Source organism: Bombus impatiens, unplaced genomic scaffold (assembly GCF_000188095.3).
Source record: "Bombus impatiens unplaced genomic scaffold, BIMP_2.2 scf_0197, whole genome shotgun sequence".
In the NCBI taxonomy this organism is placed as follows: domain Eukaryota; kingdom Metazoa; phylum Arthropoda; class Insecta; order Hymenoptera; family Apidae; genus Bombus; species Bombus impatiens.
In genome coordinates, this window is record NT_176616.1 from 1,262,710 (window position 1) to 1,269,283 (window position 6,574).

The 6,574-nt window shown below is 38.7% G+C and overlaps 1 long non-coding RNA gene across 1 annotated transcript in view; it reads left to right on the forward strand.

Moving 5' to 3' along the window:
* Positions 1 to 1,607, forward strand: part of LOC112212466 — a 51,704-nt gene extending 50,097 nt beyond the window's left edge. The window contains exon 3 of the long non-coding RNA XR_002946291.2: positions 801 to 1,607. This is a non-coding gene — a long non-coding RNA (uncharacterized LOC112212466). The remainder of the gene's footprint in view (positions 1 to 800) is intronic.
* The last annotated feature ends 4,967 nt before the right edge of the window (positions 1,608 to 6,574 follow it).

The window sequence follows — 6,574 nt, forward strand, 5'->3', positions numbered from 1 at the left end:
AAAAAAAAAAAAAAAAAAAAAAAAGGAGACGTGGAAAGAGGAGAAACCTTTGATACGCGTGGGCGTGATAAATACCGGGGGTGTCTTTAAAATTTTTCTGGGATGGAGAGGTATTTGAGATTAAATGAGAAACGAGTCACTTAAGGAATTATCTACTGGTTTGATGTTATCTGTGGATGAGTATAGTCCAGTAAAAGTATAAATCTCAGATGTATATGTTACGTCGTATTAAAACTATCCAAAGTAAAGTAGTCGCGATATTCGGTGGAAAGTATTTATTCAGGTTGTACTTTTCTAATTATTCTCAGGAAATTATGAATTATATATCACATTAAAATATGGATTAAACAAAATGCAGTTTACATAAATACGAAAGTAAATCGAAAGGTAGATTGTGTGTAGTATCGGCGGTATCATCTGTAAAATTATTAATTATTCTTGTTCACAAAATTATACGAGTAATATGTCAATCTATCAAGCCACGAAGCCTACGAAAATTCTTCGATTCTATTCACTTAGTTGATACAATATAACTTTTCAACTTTGCAATAGTAAGGATTTCCTAATCATTTTAAACAGTCTATCAAAATTATCGAAACTATTATTTATGACATAATCCTTTCCATCGACAAAATGCACAGTACATTGCTTCGTTTCTCAAATTTATTTACAAATTGCTTATTCTGGTTACCAGAAATGGAAGAATTACGCTGTATCAAACTCGATTAGATTAATTATCGTCTTAAGTAAGAGCCAAAGCTCTTACAAATTAAATTCTGTTTTATTCTGTTTTATCGAAGAGCTGTCGTCGACTATCCATTGCCTCATAAACCGAGACCAAACGATATCTCGCGATTGATCGCGACGTCTTCAGTATCCAAACGATGCGCATCCTGTAATATTGTCTGAAAGAAAGATACAACAAGGACCACAGGCATGGAGAAGCGGTACGACGGTTTAAGGTGTACGAAAGCAAGATGAAAATCACGAGAGGCCGGTACAAATGTGTGCACGCATGTATGCATACGTAAAATGTACGTTCGTAAAGCACAGTGGTTTATGAATACACGAATTTACTGCTTAATCAACCGAGGCGCTGAGGCAGCGCAATTAAAACGCCATTAAGCGGCCACATAAAAATTCTCGGTAAAATTCGGTGATATCGGGTTACTGAATTCCTCCTTCCAGGCTTCGGGGTTACGATCTATAGGATGCACGGGTTTATAGTCACCTGGATCGTGTTATAGTCAGCCGAGAATTCTCGAAATTGTATATGGGACACTTTCAGGTCCTCTCGTTTGGTTTCCTTGTTTGAAATTTTCCTTGATACACGCGACAGAAATTTATTATTCTGTTATTTAGTTACATCAATTAAATCGGTTAATTAATTGTATTATACGTACGTATGCATAATTTCTTACAACTGTACATTTAGATTAACGTAAGCAACTTTCTTGCTTCTACCACAAGCTGTCCCTAAACGTGTAAATTGCAGTCTCGCAGGGAAAAAAAAAAGAAACGCGTATAAGAACAGGTCGTAATGTTTGATTTTGCGATTACGTATTCTACATATATTAAAGAATAATTGAAATTTTATTCCTTGCAGATTGTCACTTAATTTCCTCGAAATTTTCCTTTCCTATATTTAACAATACGACTATAAATTCGTCAAGGATACTTTACTATTGGAAGTAGGAGCACGATTCATAGCAATTACAGTGATCCACCGTTATCGTAGCTTCGTTGTTTCTTTGGTCTCTTTGATGTTGCGCGGCCATTATGTTCCCAAAATTGTTTTCCACCCGTTAGAAGATCAACGTAGCCCGAGGGCAGGCTTCTCTAACGGTACGTCAGTTCATCGGGAACAGGTGATTAATTATTCGGACGGGTAGGCGTGGGACGTTATCGACAAATTCACCTTGAAGAGTAAAGGTACTGCTAGGGGAACGAACTGCCTTCTCGAGACTGCGTCGAACGCGCGTATCTAAACTCACCGGCTCTTCTCATCGTTTGATCCAATCTGCTGCTGTTTCTCCACCTTCGTACTTACGTCTAGCACTTCTGTTTTCTCTTAAATAAATAAACACCTCAGATAGATACATTCGCCTTTTATCATCTTTGTATACTTTTTCTAATTTTTATCCCACTCTAATTTTTAAACATTTACTAGCCGTATCGCTATTTAGACAATGGGATACGGGAAGAAGTTGGCCTGAAAAGTCGGCAAGATCTGCTTCATCATTCGCACCATAGACACTGATGGTTTCTCGTAAATAAATAAACACACAAGATTGATTTATCTACCTTTTATCTCTTAATTTTTATTTTATTTAAATCTTTCAATATTCCACAGTTGCATCGCCATTTGGGCAATAGTTTGTGCAAAGAACGATTAAGCAACTTTATCAATTTGAAAAATTAGCAAGATCTGCTTTATGCTATCATTTATCACAAACCAAACATACTTGTAAATAAATAAACGAAATTCATCCGTCCAGTTTTCATCCTTTTCTCCAATTTCAATTTGATTGTAACTTTTAAGTATTTGATAATTGCAGTGCGACTTAGGCAATAAATTAGCGAGCGGCTTAAAAAATGAAGAAAATTTGATTTGTTCTATCAACTATGCGATAAACGTAGACCAAAGAAAAGAATTCTATTCTTTCAAGAAACTTGAAAGAACTGCTAGTTTAAAAGCGATCATGGCGACGTTTGTTCCGAATTCCTCAATCTCGGTGGGCCAAACGGTCTCGCCAAAAATTGATTCAAGTACTAAACCGTACACGGAAATCGAAATTACCGCTGTTTCACGACTTTAAAATTTCGTCCGCCATAATAGAACTTGACAGGATAATCCTGAATTCTCGCAAAGTTACACGCTGGCCGTCGATGTTAAAGAAGATCGGCAAAAATTTATGTCGAGTTTCGTTTAATCGAATCGTTAAATGGTTATTTTCAGACAGGATTAACTCGAAAGGATTTTATCGGTGCTGCCGCGATGTGGATTGGACGTTGGATAGATTCAGCGTTCACAAGTCGGCCGAGCAGAAGTTTCGGGGATAATTGAAGAGCAATTAAAATTCCTGCAGCTCGTAGTCACGGCGATAAACGAAATTTCGCTTCGTGCCGGCCACCGTGATTTACGCCTGCGTTAATAGTGGCTTAATTATGCTTTTTATAGTTCAACGAACCGTGACGGACAGGTTTCGTCACCTTCGCTCATTTTCCTCCCCCTATGGTCCATGAGAAATCCATGAAACTAATGATTATTATTAAAGATGTCTGAATTTTGCGCTTTCTTTTTACTTGCAACAAATTCGTATTATTTGGATCGATTAAGCTTAAAGTTTAATTTTAAACCTTGCACGCAATAATTATACTTGTATATTATGAAACATTATTAGTTTCGAATTCGTAATTGAAGAACGAGAAAATATTTCGTACTTCAGGTTCACCAAGCAAAAATATCAAAGATGAGAAAATGTTTCACATAATTCTACCGTCGAAGATTATTTGGAACAAGCAAAAGCGTCAAAGTCCGACTAAAAAGAAGAATAACGTAAAATTACCGGGTTACATGCAGATTATGCGTATTGTGAGCGGCTGCATCTTCATACGGTGTTTTCACTTTTTCTCTTCCGGTTTGCTGCATGTGCGTAGTTGGCCAATGCGATGCACGATTTTTCTTTGCTCTTACTTCTTGTTAATCATTACATATACAACAAATATAAACCTATCAATTACTTGCAATAACGACTAACGTTTATTTTCTCCTCTCTTCCAATATTTCCTCAGCTTTCATTCAATTTCACGATCTTCGAGATAATATAAGCAAATTACGAAGAAACACGTGCCGTGATCAGCGGCGCGAACGATCGACGTCCGATGGAAATCCACTTTTCCCCGATAGTGATTCTCCCCTCTTCTGGCCTCTTCGTCCTTTTTCCCTTCCACCGCTCGTTCTGTGGTGGATCGAGCACCCTTGAGGTCATCGACTCGCGCGGTTCATCCCGAGGTCCTTCACGACGAGCAATCAACGTCATATCTTTCAACGGCTACGAGCCAACGAGAAAGGCAAGAAATTTCTACGACTGCGAACAACCAACGGTCCGGAAGCTTTCCTGATCGATTCTCGATAACCAATCGAGGAGAACGGTAGTCGCTAACGAAATAGATACCCCGTCGATCAATTACGATAGAATCTCTTCTTGGTTTTTTGTCGACGCCAGCGATGACGTCCGGTTCCTTTGACTCGGTGCCATGATGTCACGATCTTGATTCGACATATTTCTAATATCGATCCGCTATTGGTTATGACAATTAATTATCGAGTGTCTGATGTAATGAAAAATCATATTAAGCCATAGAATCAATCAAGATTTATATCGCCATATGTCTGATCCGATCCGATCGTTCGCCATATGCGAATCTTTTCATTCGAAGCTAATATTCACGATAATTATGGAAGGTACGTTTTGAACACAATTTGACGAACTTTGACATATTCTAAACCTTCTGTGAATCAAACGATCTAATCGTTCGCTATATAGCAATCATTTTTATTAGAAGCTAATCATCATCATAATTTGCGAGGTGAGAATCATAGTGGTGTAAGATTTAATTAAGTAGATAATTTCTGCTTTTTGAAATGTCGTCGTTCTATTCCTATCGTGAAAATTTCATAATGAAGAAATATAATAATAAACGCGAGACGTTTCATCTTATAAAAATAACAGTGGATCGGCTTACTCCACTGTGATTCTCAATTCTCGAATTATCACTTTCTGAAGGTAATTTTGAAAAGTGTCTTCTGACAAACGTTAGTATATCCCAATTTCTGTGTGAATTGTCCATTGTTAATACGAGAATAATCTAATCCATCGATTATAAAAATTCGAGCCTCAAAGGGTTAGTGTCTAATTAACAACGGATCGTCGAAACCTTCTGTACTTTGCGAAGAACAAAAAAGAGGAAGGAGAAAAGAATCAACTTTTTCTTGTTGGTGGTTAATCGAACGTCGCGTAGCGGGCATATAAATCATCCGGAGTTGGTATTTTTCCAACGAAACAGGCCTGGCTTCGATTCAATCCTAATCTCTGTGCCCCTTCTCCTTCGTTGCTGGTCCGTTGATGAGCTTTTCCGCCTGTCTTGATTGTTCCTCCGTCTCTTTCGTGCAGGCGGCGTGTATAACAAGGCTCACGTAGTAACGCGGTTCATCAGGGCCAGAAAGTAAAGTGGACGATACCGCAGAGAAAGGAGAGAGGAGCTGCTGATGGCCAGGCTCTGGCTACGTCGACGCCGTGACTTTTGCCTCGCGTCCCCTCGAATCGTTACCACGTCCCAACAAAAAGCCCCGCTATTCGTTAGGCCGCGTTTACACGGATGCAACCGTTTCGTTGGTGAATGCACCTTTCACAAACGCAATTTTAATGCGACTACATAAGATGAAACAAGATACGAGCCGCTCTCACCAAACCGATCAATTTCACTTTTTATTAATTCCATCGTTTCGTTACACAAGCATGCAATTAATATCCGATTCTTAAAAAACAAATTACTTGTTTCCACGAGGTTATTCGTCGCAAGAGGATAACACAAATAATGTTTAAACTCTAAAGTGAGTTTGAAGAACAGCGTTCGTAATATCATCGCTTTTCCACTTTTAGGTAATTTTTAATTTACGCGATTGATCGGTATGGTCTCTGAACGGTTTCTGTAGGAGAGAAATCATCATACGCGATAAATCTGAAGTAGATTTCATCAAATTATTACACGCGGCTGCGACAGCATACGAAACATACCGATAACTTTTCTCGCATACGATATCCATTGAATCTTCGATTTAGAAAAGAATCGAATCGACCGAGAAGGATCTAACCGCGTTGTAGGAAACGCTCGCGAACCACCAGCATGTTATTATGTGGAGAGTTTTTGCTTGCCAGGAGTTGAAAGTTCTGGAAAGGATTGAAATAAAACGTTTTACGCGACCATCCGTCGATTTCGTGGCGCGATCTTCTCTTGCGCGTTGCAATTGTCGATAGGAAGCACTTAAAGACTCGGAGGAATACAAACTGATTAAAAACGGCCGTAAAACCGATCGTTTCTGCCAGCAATATGTAGAAAAATTCTTTATTGATGGACAAACGAGCTCTAATGAGCTGGATGAAAAGAGCTTTGGTGAAAAAAAGGAGCTTCGCCTCGCAGAGATTAACCATAACTGGAACGTTACGGTCCGATCGAACGATCATCGGCAAAAACTACAATTATCGAAAGCTGTAATTAAACGCGCTCAGAAACGATTGCTTCGATCCGCGGGAGAGGCCATACGTGTGGTCTAGGCCCTAGGTGATCGCGAGAGGAGGAGCTATCGATCCTTTCCAACGTATCAAAGATATGGTTTGTTATGTATCTTGATACGTTTCTTATATTCTATGTGCAATTGTTCGGCAATTAACCTTATTTGTAGCAGGAAATTTGCATTAAATTGCTTCTCGTGTCGGTTATTTTACGTCTGTTTTTCTACTTCTTTATCAACTTTGCATGCGAATAAATTTATTTGTTCCGTCTAATGCAT